Source organism: Coffea eugenioides, unplaced genomic scaffold (genome assembly GCF_003713205.1).
Source record: "Coffea eugenioides isolate CCC68of unplaced genomic scaffold, Ceug_1.0 ScVebR1_513;HRSCAF=1202, whole genome shotgun sequence".
NCBI classification, from domain to species: domain Eukaryota; kingdom Viridiplantae; phylum Streptophyta; class Magnoliopsida; order Gentianales; family Rubiaceae; genus Coffea; species Coffea eugenioides.
Window position 1 is genome coordinate 52,888 of NW_020864358.1, and position 20,939 is coordinate 73,826.

General features: G+C 35.2%; 1 pseudogene; it reads right to left on the reverse strand.

Annotated features, from left to right (window-relative positions):
* Window positions 1-782: 782 nt before the first annotated feature.
* Window positions 783-1,754, reverse strand: LOC113758439 (annotated as a pseudogene).
* Between the last annotated feature and the right edge of the window lie 19,185 nt (window positions 1,755-20,939).

Consider the following 20,939-nt stretch of genomic DNA (forward strand, 5'->3'; position numbering starts at 1 on the left):
AGGAATAAATGACCAGAAACAAATCTAGAGGAAATAAAAAGAGGAAACCAAAACCAGTTACATGTCAAACAATATCAGTATATTAGCCACAGATATACGCATGGGAATCAGGAGAAAACTTAAATTCCAGGAAAGCAAGCAAAACAGATTTTACAAAGTACTTATTCTTACTCGAACTAGAAAACTAGCATAAAGATCACCGTTGTGCAAGTTGATTGAGAATTACTTATATCACAAATAATATAGCTGTATCCTCTTGCACTAAGCTCTAGCACTCAAGCATCATCCTCTCTAGTCTAATTACTGAGTACGTAGCATAGCCTTTTAAATGTTATGGAATTGTGAATCAAATTCTTCCAACTCCTGAAGAAACACCCACTACCAACTGCAAATGCCAACTTATAGCTCTAGTTCATAATTTGGCATGTGATTTGCAATTTGGCCGCAGGTTTACCATTCAAAATTGCACCTTTCCTCATTTAGTCGGAAACTTATCTCAACGCCATATCTACATGTGAAAGAAGATCTAGAACATATACCATAGAAAACGAGAAAACAAGTCATTGCTATGCTTATTACAAGCATTTCACCAAGACAACACCAAAAAGATACATAAATCACTGCCAATTACATAAATCAATTTTTTTAGCAACAGTTGCAAATACAGAATATGAGCACAAAAGCAAAATAAAAGGTACATTGTTAATTTACACCAAAAATAAAACGTCAATTTTCCTTATCTGAAACACTAACAAAAACTAACATGGTAGAACAAACTAAAATCAAGAAACCAGAAATGCGACAAGAATGCCAACAAAAATCATCTGAACAGCCCAGGAGGAAATAAACATCACCAACCTCTGAGCATTCCTATTCCTCACATAGACAATAACATGAGTAACAAAAGCCAGCAACAATCCCACCACAGTGTACAAGAACCCAACCGCGAACCCTTTAGCTCCCAATTGCATCCCGGACCCCCTGATAAAAGAAAACCAACTTCCCAGGGTCATTCCTATCAACCAAAAACATGGGTATTTTCCTAATTATGTTATGCATTGAACCGGAGACACTGAAAAAGTAGACAAAAATCTCTCCGGTCATCCAAATACTCTTATTGTGCAAAAGGGTGTTCCCATAAATCACTTTTTTCACCAAGAATGGAGCCGAAATCAGAATAACAGCAATGAGAAACATCAATTGCTTCTTAGAAATCAAAGAGGGGCGATCAATTGGCCCAATGCTCAGCTTCGTTTTGGCCTCGACAAATTCAGCCATGAATTCGGCGAGCCTCGAGAAATCTGACGCATTTATCTGGACGGAGTCTTTCTTGACATCGGTGTGGGGCAGAGAATTTACTCCGAAAAGGGCGAAAAAGGACTGGGATTCTTGAAATTCGATGTCGAAGAAGAAGAGTTTTGAGTGAGAAGCTGGAGGGTTGTTGGCTAAAAAGGATTTAGAGACGAGGGAGAACTCGGATTTGAGAGAAGGGAGGGAGAGTTCGGGTTTGGAGTGGAGTTGTTGGGCGTCGAAGAAGACGAGGAAAGTACAGGGACGATGAGTTGGAATGGATAGAATCCGTTTGAGGAGGAAATCAGTGAGATGGATAACGCCGCCTTTGGGGGACTGGGATTGGATTGGAGGGATTCAAGCTGCAAGAGCAAATCCGAACTGGGGTCTTGAGAATTGGTGGAGATCGGGAGGAGGGTGATGAGGAAGAGGATGATGAAGATTGGGGCTTTTGTGAAGGCCATTTTGTGACCTACTATAAGTTAATGTCCGTCTAAATTCTTTTTTGGTCGAAAAGGAAAAAAACTGGTGGGAAAAAAATGGTGGGAGAACGAAAACTTTTCCTGACGAATTGACGCGGGCAAAAGTAGAAAAATATGTTTAAAGTAGCAGTGCCTTTTGAAGGATATTTGCCTGACGAATTGTCATAAAAGGTATGATTTTTCTAACAAATAAGTTGGTTGTCATGAAAAATTTGTCACGAAAGAAATAATTTTTTGTAGTGAATAAGGAGGAATGCTCGAGCAGTAGTGAGAAAGAAATTGAGAGGGGTCGAAGTGAGAGAGAGACCGAGAGAGACAGTGAGAAGGCCAGCGAGTGAAAATGTGAGAATTAGAAGTGTATCAGACTTAGCCCAAAAGTGGTAGACTTGTACTCTTTCATTTTGAAATTTGCTTTTTAAAGAATGCCTCCACCAATTTTCAATTCCCGCTGTTTTAAAAGAATTCCTTGTAGTGATACCAAAAATCATGTTTTTTCTGGATTTGTAATATGGTTTGAACCATAGATTTTAATGCTATAGTATTATTCTTTATTTTTTAGCAAAAAATAAAAATTTTCATCAACATAGGTGGCAAAATTTGTTAATTTCATATAATTGAAAATGTACTTTTATAATTTGCTAATATTTTATACTAATTTATTATAATTGCAGTACTAAAGAACATCATGTAATTGAAAATAATTAAACTCAAATTATATGGTTATAACATAGTTTCAATAAAAATAATCATTTTCCGAACATTTGAGAGCAATCATCATGCTTTTTTTTATTTTTAATTTGGTTTGAAGCATAGATTTTATTGCTATAGTATTATTCTTTATTTTTTAGTACAAAAACACAAATTTTCATCAATATAGGTGGCAAAATTTGTTAATTACATATAAGTGAAAATATACTTTTATAATTTGCAAATATTTTAGCCCTGCAACTTTTTATAATTGCAGCACTAAAGTACATCATTAATTGAAAATAACGAAAGTCAAATTCTATGGTTATAACAGACTTTCATTAAAAATAATCAAATGCTATTATCAAATCACTAATTAAATTGCTAGTTTTTAATATTGTCAATTGCTAGTTTTTAATACTTTTGTGAAAATATTGATAATGGTTGAGAAAATTTTGTTACATTACTGCAAGTGATAAATGTACGTTTGTTCTTTTTTAAACATTTATTTTAATGTTTAATTTTGTTTAAAACTATTGTACTAGTATAGATTTGCAAGACAAAACTTAAGTTCTCAATAGTTAAAAAATTCATTACAGAGAAAACACAAAGTAGTAGTTGCAAAATGTGTATAAATTACAGATATTTTAATGTGTATAAATTACAGTTTATTTTAATGTTTACAGATATTTTAATGTGTATAAATTACAGTTTATTATAAATCAGTGTAACACTTTTTGAATTTTACTTACAAACATTTATAAATTTATCATAAATTATATGTTTGAGAGTAAAATGCCCATAAAAAGTTGGTACTTTGAATAGATAATGCTCATTTGCCCATAAACTACACTCCCTGAAGGCTATTTTGTTAATTACTTTGTAGTACTTTGTTATTCCTTTACTAATACTACTTGGCATGTAGTACAAAGGATAAATCTGGCATAAATTTCTTATTCCATTGATAAAAAGACATGCCTGCCTTATAACTATTGTAATGAAAGATATATCTTTAGAGTTTATAACAAATTATTACTTAAGTTTGAGAAAATTATAAAATATTTATGCATAGTTTATCAAGATACCATTCGCAATTTCCTAATAAAAAAATAGGGGCTAAATTGTAAAAGTTAGGGTGCCATAATAGAAATAATAAAATTGGTGTATTACATATGGGGGTTAAATTGCAAAAGTTAGAGTGTCATAGTAGAATTAATGAAATTGGTGAATTACATATGGGGCTAAATTACAAAAGTTAGGGAGTAATAATAGAATTAAAGAAATCGGTGTACTACATATGGGGCTAAATTGTAAAAGTTAAGGTATCATAATGGAATTAATGGAATTTTTTACAACATTTGGGGCTAAATCGCAAAAGTTAGGGTGGCACAGTAGAATTAATGAAAGTGACTTAAAAATAATTACTTTAAACAGTGACGATTAATTCTTGTCACTAAATCCGAATCGGTAGAGTGACAGTGACGATATTAGAAGTTGTCACTATATAGATCATTTTAGTGACAACTTTTTCAAGGTCGTCACTGAAGACTTAGTTGCTTGGAGCAATTATGACAACTTTCCTTGTCGTCACTAAACAACCACGTTTTGTGACGACTTTTGTCGTCACTAAAAAATGTTGTCACTAATGACCATATTTCTTGCAGTGTAGTTTGTGACGAAAATAACGGGTCGTCACTAAACATTTAGTTGCTTTGATGCAATTGTGACAACTTTAGGTGTCGCGACTAAAGAAGCTCCTTTTGTGACGACTTATTGTCATCACTACAAAATGTTGTCACTAATAACTTTTTTTTTTAGTGATCAGTGACGACAACAAAAAGTCGTCCGTAAATAGGCCAAGCAATAGTGATGATGTTCTTAATGTCGTCACTATTGTGTGTTCTAAACACTCCCGCGCTCTTGCTAAATCTTGGTGGGAATGAGTTGGCTCCCATTAGAGGTTTGTGACGAGTTAGAAAGTCGTCAATAAAGGATCCACTTTTGTGACAACTTTTTTTCGTCACAGAGAAAAGTTGTCACTGATGACCAATTTTCTTGTAGTGATTAGATAAAATAAACGACTTTATTTTATCATAACTTATAATAAATAATTAATCCATAATTATAAATCACAAGCGGTGTCTAGCAACACATCGCGATTGCCCAATTATTCCGAATTAGTCAAGGGAATTTGACCTAACCTTTCCGTGAAAAATTACCGTGTAATTATTATCCTTTTACCAAAGATATCCAATTAGTCAGGAATAAGGAATAAGTGCCAATTCCCTGATGACTAATTAAATTTTCTAGTTCCTGAAATTTACCCTTAATTAGGTTAAATTGAAGACATTCTTCAATTTACCTAATAGTCGACTTTACGGTTAATTTCTCACTAGTGGCCATCCGGATATCAACTCCTTCTATCAGAGTGGTAAATCCTATCTTGATCACCCATTTTCTTTACGTGCTCCACACTACATCCAACTTTTACACTTTAAGGTACTCTCAAAGAGTAACATGTAATTAGAGTCAAAATATAGTGATTCCCACTCAAGATTCTATGGTGATCTCAAGTCGTAGGATCACTTACACAATTTTTCACTAGAGATATACTATTGGCACTAGATAGATATCCTAACGGGATCTCCAAACGGATAACTCCAATGCATTTGTACTTTTCAAATCATCTACACATTAGCCTAAGTATCTTCATACCATAGTTGATGAGAACAACCACTAATTACATTAATTAGAGGCTAACTGTGTACTAGTTTTACTGTACTAAAGATGTCCTATTTCATTAGTACAAAAACTAGGGAATTTTAATAATATTACTATAAATGCGATTGATATCTCATAGTCACCAACTCTTGTGACTATCATCACATTAGTAAATATTCTAAGGACTTTATCGGTTGTATCTAATATTTAACAGATAAATAAGAAGTTATTAAAATACAAAACATATAATAAGGAATGTATAAAATAAAAACAAATATATTATTTTAGGGCATACATTCCAACACGGTCCGGAGGTACCATATGAAATCCATTGAAATATATATTTACAAAGTCTTAACTTCAACTAAAAGTAATAGAAAGGACATCAGTTCATAGTTAGCAGGGTTAAAATGCATCATCTTCCAAGATTGGAAACTGTATATCAGGGAAATTACTCTTAAAATAACAATCCGTCGTCATGATTTTCGACAAGCTAATGCAGTTATAATTCCACCAGCTATGAGTACCACAGCAGTAACTGAAATGCCAATTCCAATGACACCATCCGAACCATAAAGTTAAACTTTTATTTCATTTATTGCCATACTCGAACAAAAAAAAAATCCCGAGGATTCAAAGCAACATAGTTATCACCTTTTGTAATTTGTTCTTTTACTATCTTCTCAAAGTATAAAGCCCGCCTCCAATCAGGTTTAATCTAGCAAACATAGACAAAAGCAATGGCATAAAAACACCACTCTTGAATACAACCAAAATGTTCTACAGTTTCTTTCTTTTGAAAGTAGTATTGGTTAAGAATGTTAAACTATGAGCAATTTCACTAATGGGAGCAGAGAACTAACCTCCAAACATTTCTATACAAGTTGCAGGCTTCTTGAATAGTCACCACTTCTATAACAACCAACAGCTAGAAGGTAAAGCTTTTCACTCTTCTGCGAAGGACTATTGGTCTTAGAGAAAGAAACTGCACACAGACAATAGATAGTGTTTAGCAGTGAGAGTAGTTTGCAATTCATATTTAAATCAAATTTAAACACCAAAACTCCAATTGCAGTTCTCCCCTTCCAACTTTCTAAAAAGGTCATACACTCTCAGAACAGTATTTTTTATAGTATGGCAAAAATTACCATTCTATGTAAGTAACAAGTACTACAATTAAATTTATGTAAAATTTTGATTCTTCTACTTGTGAAAACCCAGCAAACTCTAACACATGTAATGACATAATTTCTTCATAGGACATAGCAGATGCTTATGACATGCAGTATTATAAAAAGAAAAAAGAAAAAAAACTCTTAGTAACATCATCACTTCTCTGGATAGCAAACATCTATATTCCAGTAGTAATATCTATGTTACTTCTCTAGTTTTTACTCTTTTGAAACCTAATTTGAAGTATACAAAAAAATCAATAATGATCATGAGATCAGTACACCGGACAATTTAAAAATTATAACAATCATGTAGATTCACAACTTCTCGAAAACGTGGAATTATAAGAGTCACTGATAATGACTAAGTTGAGAGGCTGAGATCTAAAACGAATGAGGGAAAAATTATGTTTGATACTATTAACATGTTCAATTTAAAATGTTAAAGTACGCAGGGAAAAAAAAGGTGAAGATGGTTACAGTTGGTTGTTGTTACTTTGACTCTAATGGCAATGATAACTATGAAGGGATCATGCTCAGTTGCAATAGCATCATCATGAGCTTCGTCAAATTGATTACATATGGTTTAAACCATTGGCTTCATGCTGCGGAGGCAAAGAAAAAAAGACTACTGATTATAAATCTATATAACACGAAGTCACAAATTCTTGTTATTCTCAAGCATTGATTTACATTGACAATACCACAAGGCACAAAACAATGGATCTTAAGAAAGGTAAGCTAAATCAAAACAAATTAACAAGGGGCGAAAATATAGAAACACAACCTAATTCCCAACAAAATTTTTAGCCAGCTAGTTGGTATAATAAAAAGAAGCAGCCGCAGCACATACTGAATGAAAAGGCAATCTTGACAAAATATTATAAATTAATAAATAGAATGAAAAGCAATCATACTTTAAAATGTTGTTTCTACGTCAGGCTTATTACCAAAGTCCGAATTTACTGCTATCATTTCCCTGTTCTATGTTGTGGCAGCATACAATATGACGAAACAATACACTGATGTTATATTCTAACAGCATGCAAACATCATTAAAATTTTGGTTGCCTCTTTCAACCGCATACAAAGTGACAAAATAGGTCATTATTATTAATCTTTATCCTGCATCTTTCTAAAGACCAATAATAGCATAAAGACAGCAAAAACTTACAATAAAGTGCTGGGGAAAAAACCCGTTAACACAAGGAAAAAAATAGGAAGACAAAACCTTAGATCTGCACTAAACAGACCATTTCCCTTTTTTTTCTGTTGGTTCAGGAAAAACACCCCAATAAAACTCACCTTGAGAAAAAAATTCCCCCAATCCTTTTGTATCATACTGCAAATTTTAATAGCTCAACTTGTAACAAACATTTAAAATCCAATAGAAAACAAAGACGCCTATAACAAAAAGAAGAAAACAACATGAAGAAAACAAGTAGTCTGTAATTTAAACAGATAACAAAAAACCTAAAACCTAAAATAGCAAACAGTTAAAACTTAGAAACTTTTAAAGTTACTTTTGTTGCACCATAGGTATTCATGAAAGAATTTTGAACCACCCTAAGCAAGTGGACAACAATGCAATGGCACCACAAGAAAGGACACACAGAATCACATAAGATTTCCACTAATACACAAGAAATCAGAAGGGGAAAAATTACAAAGAATAAATTAGCATTTTTGTAAAGTTTTTGTACTCCCTATAACAACATAACAAACTTTCCAAACAATCTGATATGATAATTACACATCAACCCTAACCAAGCTAGCAGATATAGTAGAATCATTAAAAAAAACTTTTTTAAAAATGCGACAGAAACACTAAGATAACATGAAACCACCAATTCTTGTCTTTTGTTAAGAAAATAGGTGGTCAGCAGTTAAATATCTACATCTTTTGTTATTTTTGGCTGAAAAAATGCTACTGTTTTAAATGCAAAAATGACTTTCAAACTTCATTCTATTATTAGAATAGTGCAGAAACCCAATAATGATCTAAGAGGCTTTAAGCAAAGAAATTAAGGGGGGGAAAGGTAAAACATAAAGCAAGAAAATAAGAAATTAGGGCACAAAAAGCTTACCTTTTGATTATTTCTCCAACCTAAATAAAAAAAAAACCACAAAACAATTGAGCAAATGATGAGATATGAAATAGGTTAAAAAAATAAAATCTAAGATTAAGAATTGAGTATGTTAGGGTACCTCGATGTCATATCAATCGACTTCTTCCTTGTGTGGCAACAGAGACCTGTTGAAAAGAGAGTTTGAGAGGGAGGTACGGGAGGTAAGGGCATTGGTGGGTGAGAAAATGAAGTCACGTTTGAGTCTCATGGAAGATGAATAGCACAATCTCCATATCCAAACACATCCTTATCTGCTTTCTTAATCTCTCTAATATGATCCGATAAAGGAAGAAAAACGCTAACAAATATACATAAAAATAAACGGATATTCTTGTTTGATCTTGTCAACACAGGCCTCCATATCCAAATCCATCCTTATTTGCTTTCTTAATCTCTCTTATGGGATCTAAACAAGGGGAAAAAGACTAACAATACACATAAAAATAAACGAGAAACTCAAAAATTTTAAGAGATTGGATTTTTTTGGATTTTTTTCCCTAGAACATGCGATTTTTTAAATTTCACAAAAAAAAGGTTAAAATACTTACTGAGCCAAAAAATCACTTGTTCTAATAAAGATGCTGAAGATCCAGTTTTTCACTTGCCTGCTTCTTTCCATGTGGCTTTTTTTTGTCTATTTTCTTGCAGCAAAAAAAAGTATCAATACTTACTAAGCAAAAAAACTGACCATGAAGATAAATTTCACAAAAATAAAAAATAAAAATACTTACTGAGCAAAAAAATCACATGTTCTGATGAAGATGCCAAAAATCCATTTTTCCCTTGTTGCTTCTTGTTTCCAAATGGCTTCCTTGTTTTTTTTTTGCCTTATTTCTTGCAGTAGAAAAGAAAGTCAAGATACTTAATGAGCAAAAAACTCACCTGTTCAAATGAAGAAGATGAAGATGGAGAAGATCCAATTTATCTTTCAGAGAGAGAGGAGAGAAATAACGTTCAATCAGCAAAATAAACGTTGTGGAAAAAAGGCACAGAAAAATGCAGTAGCACAATGTAAATTTTACGCCGAGAGCAAGTAAGAAACAGCTTGAATTTAGAAAATAGAAAGCAAGGAGCTAAGCTAAGCAGAGTGCAAGAAATAGCAGCAGAGCAACAAAAGAAAACGGAAGAAATGCACTATTATCACTGGCCGGTGTGCAAATTGCGCAAAGAAATTGCATCAGTCTTCTCATCCGTCAAGAAAAGTGGTAAAAGCTGTTATTTGGCAGATTGCAACAGTGACAATAGAAGCAATTTTTAGTCAAAGCCCATGGGACAAGAAAGGCTTCACAATGGCACCGGTAATTTTGGATACAAGAGTAAGGTCAGAATTGTAAAACCAACAAATTAGTATTGAGCCCAATACCACCACTAGTCATAAATCAAGCTAATCACTGTGACAACAAAGTAGACATGGACCATGTGGCTTTCAAACGGGTTTCTCACATTGGGTAAAAGAATCAACCCTCCGTGTAAAAGAAAACAACTTGTTTCAAAGCAAGAGAAAAGAAAAACAGGAAAATGAAAGCTCGCCAATTCTCCAAAAAAAAAACAGGAAAATGAAGTCAATTCTCCTCTTCGGCTTCAGCACGTGAGATCCTCGTGACAGATGACCATGCTTGAACCAATACCATTCAACCACGTCAGCACAACAACCATTCATCTTAACACACCAGTCATGCTTTTACTACATAGGTAGACGAGCAGAGACTCACTTTATAGACTTCTGGACGCAGTGTCAGTGTCAGACGCAGAGCTGGACAATCGGACGATCGATAGGCTTAACGGCTAACCACCAGTCCAAAAGCTGGTTCCAACCACCAATGCATTAAGGCTTGGTGGAGTAGGTGGCAAGAGTTCAAACCTTGTCTCCCACCAATTTATCACAATTAAATGTGGTCTTGCTTAAAAAATTCAGACAGTCAGTCCCCTCTGAGTTACCCCAGGACTTCTTCATGCCCTCCCCCTCCCCATAGTGTAGGAAGCTATCGTATCAAAAAAAAAAAAAGATAGGCTTAACGGCTTTTTTTCTCTGCATTAAATGCAAGATTGTTGGAGGTTCTTTTAACACCTATAAAAGGTAAAGTCTGGAGAGTTAAAAAGACTTTTGCACACATTGAATATAAGCTTTTAGAGTGTTTTTTAGCAAGAAAAATATTCCTTTGTACTCCTTGTGTGATTGTGTAGAGAAATAACTTTTAATTGGTTGGTTAGCAAGCAATTGTAGTATAGTGAGCGTTGACTTGAGAGAAGTGATAAAATTCTTTGACTCAACTAAAGAGTGTTTAGAATGAATAAAGAGTGAATCTTCTTATGTACTAGGTAACTTGTAACACTATCAATTGAAGAGGTTATTGAAATGGATTCAACGTCAAGTTTTAGAGAGACTTGAAAATTTGTTAGCTTGTAATTCCTCTCTTTTATCTTTATTGTTCTCTCTACTGCTTCTCTGGATGATCTTTATTGTGTTAGGGTGGCAATTTATATTCACTTTTGGTGAAAGCCATTACCTATTAAATCCAAAATCAATATGGCGATTATTAAGAAATAAATTAACAGTAAAATAGCGGAAGCGTACCTTGATTCATGTTGACAAACTGGTGCTTGAATCCCTAGAGATTTTGGGGTGGCCTTTCAGGTCAACACGTATTTACCGATCCTTGAGAGAGCCCTTCAGTATCTCTCTGGTATCTTTCCTGACAATGGGATATCAGGAAAGGACTTTATATTGTGGTACTAGAAAATACGACAAAAATACGTGTAACCTGGGGACCATAACCCTATTTATAAGTAACATTCTTGTTACCTTTTTTGGAACCCTATTTCAGCCCATCATAGAAATAGGAGCCCTTAAGTTTCTACACATTAAAGGCTCACATCCTATTAGATACATTAAACCCAAACTATATTTGATCACTTTAATTGGGTTTAACCTTAATTGACAGTTTGCAATACATAATTATTCACATATAAGTCCAATGTTGAATTAAGGATCCAACAATCTCCCACTTGGACTATATGTGTAACCTTATAATTATATTTTACAATTAATCGTATGAGCTCAATTTTACTGTCATTATCACAATGTATCTGTAATCAATTCGGTCAATCAATTATACCAATATAGGATCAAAGCAGTCTTTGTTACAATTTCGTAACTCGACCCATCAATGGTCACATATATCGATGCAATTGAATGACATGAATCATGATGTGGATGTGTAGCATGAAAATTTCATGTAATGTGATCAAAACATGCCTATTTTCAACTGGTCCACCTTAAAATTTTATGAGATCAAACCATACCAAAGTCAGAGTGTAAATAAATCCAAACTTTATTTATGTATAAAATATCCTTAGATCATTAATAATCGAAACGTATCATAAGAGCATTTAAAATATCAAATTCCCACTAAAACTGTACATCATTTATCAATATGACACCCATACGAGCAGTATGCTCATGAAACATTCCTTAGTAAGCGGATCCGCAACCATGGAATTTGTCCCGATATACTCTATCGATAACTGTCCACTCTGTACTTTTTCTTTAACAGACAGAAACCTGATATCTATATGTTTAGATTTCGTCGAACTCCTATTATTATTGGAATATAGAACTGCTGACTTATTGTCACAAAATAATTTGAGTGGTCTTTCAATGCTATCTACTACACGTAATCCTGTAACAAAATTTTGTAGCCAAATTCCTTGGTTGGATGTCTCATAACAAGTTATAAACTCTGCAGCCATAATGGAAGATGCTATGAGGGACTGTTTAGCACTCTTCCAGGATATAGCACCTCCAGCCAACAAGTACACATAGTTTGACGTTGACTTCATAGTATCTTGGCATCCAGTATAATCGGAATCAGTATACCCAATGATTTCTAACTCATCTGACTTCCGATACGTGAGCATGTAATCCTTTGTTTTCTGTAGATATCGTAAGACCCAATGATCTAATCCAGGATTACTCAAATATCTACCCAACATTCCAATAATGTATGCAATATCCAGACGCGTACATACTTGAGCATACATTAGACTCCCTACTGCTGACGTATAACGAATCTTTTGCATCTCTTTTTCCTCAAAAGCATTCTTAGGACACTGCTCAAGACTAAATTTGTCTCCTTTAGCCACGAGAGTGTCACCTGATTTACAATTTTGCATGCCATATCTTTTAAGAATCTTTTCGATATAGCCCTTTTGTGATAGTTCTAAAATGCCCTGAGATCGATCTCGGTGTATCTGTATACCTAACACAAAAGATGCATCACCAAGATCTTTCATCTCAAAATTCTTAATCAAAAATTTCTTGGTTTCATGCAATAGACCAATATCGTTGCTGGCAAGCAAAATGTCATCAACATACAATACCAGAAAAATGTACTTGCTCCCACAGAACTTATGGTATATGCAATCATCTATTAAATTCATCTCAAAACCAAATGAGATGATCACTTGATGAAATTTGAAATACCATTGTCGAGACGCTTGTTTGAACCCATAGATGAATTTTTTAAGTTTGCAAACCATATTCTTTGGATCTCCTGATACAAAGTTTTCTGGTTGCACCATATAAATCGTCTCATCAATGTTACCATTGAGAAACGTTGTCTTTACATCAATCTGATGTAACTCAAGATCGAAATGCGCCACTAGTGCCATGATAATTCTAAAAGAATCCTTTAAAGAGACCGGAAAGAAGGTTTCTTTATAGTCGATACCTTCTTTTTGTGTAAATCCCTTAGCGACAAGACGAGTTTTGTATCTTTCCACATTGCCTTTCGAATCCCTCTTGATTTTGAATATCCATTTACAACCAATGGATTTCGTACCTTCTGGCAATGGGACAAGATCCCAAATATCATTGTCCTTCATGGATTTAATCTCCTCATTCATGGCATCGATCCACTTTTGAGAATTTGAACTTTTCATGGCTTGACGGAAGTTGATTGGATCATCTTCCATCAATCTAATGCCATCCTCATGTTCTTAGAGAAAAATAATGTAATCATCTGGCACTGCACTTCTTCTTTCTCTAGTGGATCTTCTTAATGGCACTGGTTCTCGGAGAGGGAGAGTTTGAACTTCTATAACAGTTTATTTTTCGACATTGTCTTGATTTGTCATGTCATGATCTTGTTCAGAAATAGGATCCTGAACAAGATCAATGACACCTGTGGGAATATTAATATATTCCTCTTTAAAGACAATATCCCTTACTGTATTTTCTCTCCCAAACTCGACATCCTCAAAGAACGGGGCATTTCCTGTCTCAAAAATTGATTTAGTTGTGGGATCATAAAATTTGTAACCTCTGAATCTTTCAGAGTATCCAATAAAATAACAACTAACTGTTTTTTAGTCCAGTTTCTTTTCATTTGGCCTATAAGGCCTTGCCTCAACTGGACACCCCCAAACATGCATATACTTTAAACTAGGCTTTTTCCCTGTCCAAAATTCATAAGGGATTTTGATAGTTGCTTTAGTTGGAAATCTATTAAGAATATATGCTGCAGTCTTAAGTGCTTCACTCCAAAGTGACTCTGGTAAGGTAGAATAACATATCATACTCCTTACCATGTCTTTAAGTGTTCTATTTCGTCTTTTAGCTATACCATTCATAGTGGGTGAACCCGGCATAGTGTACTGTGGGACGATACCGCATTCCTCTAGGTATTTAGCAAATGGTCCTGGACGTTATTCACCTGAACCGTCATATCTACCATAGTACTCACCACCACGGTCAGATCTGACGTTTTTAATTCTTTTGTTGAGTTGATTCTCAACTTCAGCCTTAAAATTTTTGAATACTTTCAATGACTGTGACTTTTCAGAAATGAGATATATGTAGCCATATCTTGAAAAATCGTCTATGAACGTTATAAAATATTATTGACCATTCCAAGCAGATGTAGAAAATGGCCCACAAATATCCGTATGTATAAGTTCTAAGACGTCTGAAGACCTATTGGCTTCAAATCTCCTCTAATTGGTTTGTTTTCCCTTTATACAGTTAATGCAATCATCAAAATCTGTAAAGTTCAAGGAGTCGAGAATTTTATTTGACACAGGCTTTTCCATTCTCCGTTTGGAGATATGTCCCAATCTCTTGTGCCATAATGCGGTTGAATTCTCATTGGTTAATTTTCTCTTTACTCCTCTAGTACTTAAATGCAGAGATTCATTAAACGAGACAATTGTATCAATTAAATATAGATTATCGTAGTGCATTAAAGAACCAGAACCAACCAATTTTGAATCATGAAACAATTCAAATTTTTCATTTCCAAATGAACAAAAATAACCAAATTTGTCCAAAATAGAAATAGAAATTAAATTCCGTCTAAAAGACGGTACAAAAAATGTCTTATAGAGATCCAAATAAAATCCGGTCTTTAACAATAATCTAAAAACTTCAATTGTCTCAATTTGAATTGTTTTGCCATCGCCCACGTAGATATATCTTTCATTATCATTAGGCTTTCGGCAATTCAGGCAACCCTGCATAGACACACTGATGTGAGTTGTTGCACCAGAATCTAACCAACATGTGTGTCTAGGTACCGAAGTTAAATTAACCTCAGAACAAACCAAATTAAGAAGCATACCTTTCTTAGCACGCCAAGCGTGATAGTTGGTGCAATACTTCTTTTGATGCCCTTCAATTTCACAAAAGAAACAACTATTCTTTCCCTGATCATCTGATTTCTTTTGTTGTTTCTTTTGTGGCGCTATACCTGCAGCTCCTTTTTCCTTTTTCTCTTAAGTCCCTTGCTTTTATTATTAGTGGTTGACACCAGATGAGCACTTTCTGTCTGCTCTTGCTTCAACCTTTCCTCTTCCTCTACACAGTGTGAGATGAGTTCATTTAGAAACCAAATCTCCTTTTGACAGTTATAACTCACCTTAAACTGGCTAAACTGTGTAGGAAGAGATATTAAAATCAAATGCACTAGTAACTCTTCAGAAAGTTTCAACTTAAGTGCATTTAATTTCGAAACAAGATGAGACATCTCCATGATATACTCTCTGATATTGCCTTTACCACTATATTTCATTGAAACTAGGCCTGTCAAGAGCGTACTAATTTCAGCCTTTTCGTTCTTGACAAACCTTTTTTCAATGTCCTAAAGGAATTCTTTAGCGGTTACAGTCATTTCTGACATTGTTTCCCTGAATGCTTCTGGAACGGCCTTTTTAATGATCATCAGACACAAGCGATTTGATCTCTTCCACCTCTCATTATTTCTCTTTTCATCAGAGGTACTCTGATCTGTAAGAGGTGAGGGAGAATCATCCCTTAACGCAAGGTCGAGATCCATTACTCCAAGTACTATCAAGAGATTTTCTCTCCAGGACTTGAAGTTTGTGCCATTCAGCATAGGAATGTTATTGATGTTGGCAGTAATATTTGTAAGATCATTCACAACTGAACAAAAAACATAATATGATTAAAACAAGCTCACATAAATCAAAACAATAATAAATTCAAATAATGGTAGTCCTATCTCAAGATACCGATATTCCATTAATATTTTGTCTTTGGACAAAAATATTAACTTCTAAGTGATATCTTGGTGCAGTAATAAATACTGATAATAATAACATGTCAAAAAATAAATTTTCCTTTGGGCCAATTTATAAATCACATGTAAAATTCAAATAATTATTACGTATTTATTACCACAAGTGCACATGTAATTTCATTAAATATTGACCTTCCTTTGGGTCGATCAATATTCATAAAATTACAAGTACTGCAAATGGAAATCTGGCTCCTGAGAGCCACCTGTATCCTTCCCTTTGAGTCACTGTGTCTAAATGCTTTCCTTTATATCTGGCATATGTATCTGCTTGATTAAATGTGAAAGGCCATGATTTTACCCTATCTGTTTGGTACCTCATTGAGCGTAAGCTCACCCCTTTTCTGTTGCCTTTGTTTTCCTTACAGGGATTTTGGAACTGTGATTTTGAAGCCGAGTTGAGCTCGTTTAATATACTTTTGTATAGCTCCTTGATGGGTGGAAAAACCTAAATGTATTTTGTTTTAACACTATCTTTTGGGTTGTAAGTTGGGAACCTTACATGTATATATGTGATTGGCACTGTTCATGTGCGGCTCCGATATTCCGTTTTCATTCCATGGTTTTGTTCCGTTTGAGCGCGCTAATACCTTCCGAAACGTTTTATACTGTACATAATCGCGCTAGTATTCCTGGCGAGAGTTGGGCAGGCAATCCGCTAACCCCTTTGGTACGCCTTAGGGGAAGGTGGGGCTGTCACATATACCACCGTTATAAGAATTTCTTAGAAATTTCGCCGTATCGCGCGCAAATCGAAAGTTCGCGTATATCGAGCCGGAGCGGTTAATTGGAGATTTAAGAAATTATTCGAGACTATTAAAAGTGAATAATTATAATGTTTAAGAAAGTGCATTGGAAGTTTAGTGTACAAGTGAAACGAATCCGAGTGGAATCGGGCACGAAACGCGCGCGAACGCGCACTATTTTTAGTTGACTTTTAGAGTAAATTTGGGCCACAAACACTTAAGCTTCTCAAGGAAGCTTCACCATCAGCAAAACACTCCCTCTCTCTTTGCTCTTGCTAGTCGAAACACCATAGGAAGAAGAGGACCAAAGCTCTTCATCATCATGCTTCATCTCTTGCTCATTTCACTTCAAATTCCTACCACACCTTGCAAATAACTTGGAGATCATCTTAGGATAGGAGAAGAGCTTCATTCTCATGGTTTTCTTGAGCTTCTTGTGGCTGAAAATTTCTAGTTTAAGATCATCTAGGAGGTAATGATCATCTAACCCTTAAATCTTAGCTTTAGGAAGTTAAATTGCACTTGGAAGCTTATAGCTTTATGTGGGTACCTCTATATTGTTGGAAATCCTATGAGTGGGTTCTATGAAATCCCACAATGGACTTGATGAACTGTTGTGATGATGTTGGGTGTTGTTTATGTTGATTTAGTGATTAAACTAGTGATTATAAGTTGAAAAGTGGAAAGAAAACTCAAAGGAAGTGAAATGGAAGAAGGGCCGGTTCTGCCCTGTCTTTGTCGTACCCCTTGGTGCGATTTTTTGTGGTTAAATTGACTTGGTGATGTAGATATGTTGTGTGGAAATTTTCTACCAAAAATCACTTGATTTGGTTGGCCAAAAGTTGAATTTTCGAAATGGTTTCAAAGCTGGAAAACGTGTCCCGAGCTGCTCTGGCAGCGATTTCAAACGACTATAACTCTTTGCTCCGACGTCGAAATCGAGTGCCGTTTGTGGCATTAGAAACTAGACACTTCCAGTTTTTCAAGGGTATAAAATGCATCCCTGATTCCACTTGAGTGAACTGTACCAGCCTTTCAAAGTCACCTGCCCTGTTTCTCTGCTGTGTTAGAGAGTTTGTTAAGTGCTGCGAATTGTTGCTTGAATATGAGCTAGTTATGGACAGAATTTTAAAATGATTTCTTCTGTGAAATTGTACCCTTATGAATTTAGTTTCCAACACCACCAACCACGCTCAATTCCAAGTTGAATTGAGTGAGTTGTGGCCGAATTGTGAAACTGTCTTAGTGATGGAAAACCCTCTTTTTGGCTAGTTGAATGCCTTAATTTGAATTGGGACTTATTATTTCAAAATTCTTGGTGTTAACCACCTACCAAATGTATTTTGGATGTTTCTTACAACTTGTCTTCATAAATGAACCAGATTTAAGTTGATTCCATAGGGCCAAAAGTTAGAAAAGGAAAACTGAAGTACAAGGCAGAGTTGCCTTGGAAATTCTTGGAACTTTAGTGGCTTTGTTAACTGACCTTCCGTGCGAATTTTTACATGAAACTTGACAGAGGAATAGACCTTATATGGTAGTGTAATCATACCAAATTTGGTACCATTCCGAGTCCATTTCGATGCCCAACCAAAGTCTCAAAATTCATGTTTTAAATCTGGAAAACCCTTGTTCAGCGAGGAAATTTCAACAACTTTGAGCTGCTATATCTTAGTGCTCAAAACTCCAATTCTTGTTCTGCTTGTTGTGTTTTAAACTTTGATTATAACTCTAATTGAGTTTCAAATTTCAGAGGCTAGTACACATTCTGTGAGAATCCCACGGTGGACGCCTGAACCCTCGAGTGGACATTCCTCACTTGTTTCTTTTTTTGATTGGTGATTGTCAAGTGCATGAATATTTGGAAATTATGTGAATTGCTCATTATGAAATGGATGGTTTATAATTGTTGAGTCGAGTGTGTACTTTATCGAACGCGTTCTCATTTAAATGAATTGTAATTGAATTGCCTGAAATGAATTGAATTATAAGCTATGGCTGCATATGTCGTTGGAGTGAATCTCCTCGACTCATAATTGAATTGTATGACTACCGATTGGAGTGCGCTCATCGGCCTATAACGGTATTTGTCGATTGGACTGAATGTCATCAACCCTTATAATTATAATCGTATAATCGGATCTCTGAGCGATAGCATGTACCACACCGATTCGGGTAGGAGGTACCTCTCATGTCGACTCAAAACCCTAAATAAATGATTGGTTCTCTGAGCGATAGCATGTACCACACCAATTCGGGTGGGAGGTACCTCTCATGTCGACTGAGAACCATAAACAATTGTAGTCGGTTCCCTGAGCGATAGTATGTACCACATCGATTCGGGTGGGAGGTACCTCTCATGTCGTCTGAGAACCATAAACCATTCTAAGTCGATTGGAGCGATGTCTCATCGACTATGGGCGATAGTATGTACCACACCGCCTTCCGGGTGAGTGATAGTATGTACCACACCGCTCCGGGTGGGAGGTACCTCTCATGTCGTCTCAGAACTGTAAACACATAATCAATTCCCTGAGCGATAGCATGTACCACACCAATTCGGGTGGGAGGTACCTCTCATGTCGACTCAGAACCATAAATGGAATAAGTGAAATTCTACAGACTTAATTACCTACCCGATTAACGGAGTGTCATCACATGGAAGTATTGAATTGAACTTGGGCAAAGCAAGTGGAAATTAGCTCCTGAGAGCTCCTGCATTCTACTCAAGTGTATTTTATTATAAATTGTGAATTACCTGAATGTTATAGCTTTCATTATTGTGTAAGTGCTATTGTTATTTGAACTACGTGTTTTGCATGTTTTCTTGGCCTCACGAGCATTCGCTCACCCCGTTAGATTTGTTTTCCTTAACAGGAGTTGAAATGGAAGGAATTATGGAGAGGTCGACGTGATGGCCCTTTTGATTAGAATTTTGAATGTATTTGTTTAGACAATTTTTGGAAGCTATATATTTTGGGAATGTAAGATATTTTGGTAGCTTATGATGTAAGACTTGAATGATTATTAAGGAATTGACCTTCCTTTATATCTTCGACCTTTAGTATCGATTGGTTATTCTTAAGTTTGAATTGAATTTGTACCGAGTCCTGGCGAGAGCTGGGCAAGCGTCCTACGGATACCCTTGGGTTCGTCCTTGGAAGAAGTGGAGGCGTCACAACGGGGCGGTGGAAAGAAGAAAAAAAAGGGGTTCGACTGAAGCAAGGAAGAAAAAGAGAGGGTTTTTCATGGAAGAAAAGAGGGAGGGGGGAAGGAAAAAGAAGGTAGGGGAAATTTGGGAAAGCATCTGGAGAGAAATCAACGAGAGAAGAGAAAAAAAGTGCAGCAAAAATTTTGTAAAAAAAAAAGTGAGCCAGGCTTGAGCATCTGGCTTCTTTCTAGAGCAAAATCCAACCTTAATCACAGTCATATCTGTGTATTCTCTAAATCTGTACTATCTACGTTTGCAGAAGTGCAACTTTCGTTCACAAATCTTCAAGAAAAAATGTCTCCAAGTGCGTGAAATTTAGGCTCAAATCTGCTGCTTCATCAACCCGTGAACAGCCTGTAACAAAACTTTTACTATCAAATTTCATCTTTGAAGATAATTTTCCTGGATCTCCTATGTTTAACTGGTGCCTTCTAACATTAAAGGTAACCCTTTTATCCTTTTTCACTCATACATCATTAGATTTGAATTGAAATCTTTGCTGCCATGCCTGTTGCCACGTTCTTCTACTTTCTTTCCTCCCTATACTTGCTATTCGTGATACTGGTGTTGTGATGCACCGAATTTTAGGATATTGTTTTCAAAGAGAATGTTAAGATTTATTTATTTTGTTTTGTTTTAAAACCTTGCTTTGTTTTAAAAAACTAGAAACCTTAAATTTTAATCAAAAACCCTAATTTTACTTGTGACTAAAAAGTTGTTGTTTAATTGAGTTTATGTATGACAATGCATGTTTTATGATAAGTAATTATAATAGGTGGGTGATTAGTAGGCTCGTGAGGTGTAATTGAGCTTGAAGGATTGTTGGATTACATTAAGTTGGTGATCTAGGGAGTTGTAGAATCCCTCATGTTTTTCTTACAAATTTCCTTTTAGTTGGAATCCATTACG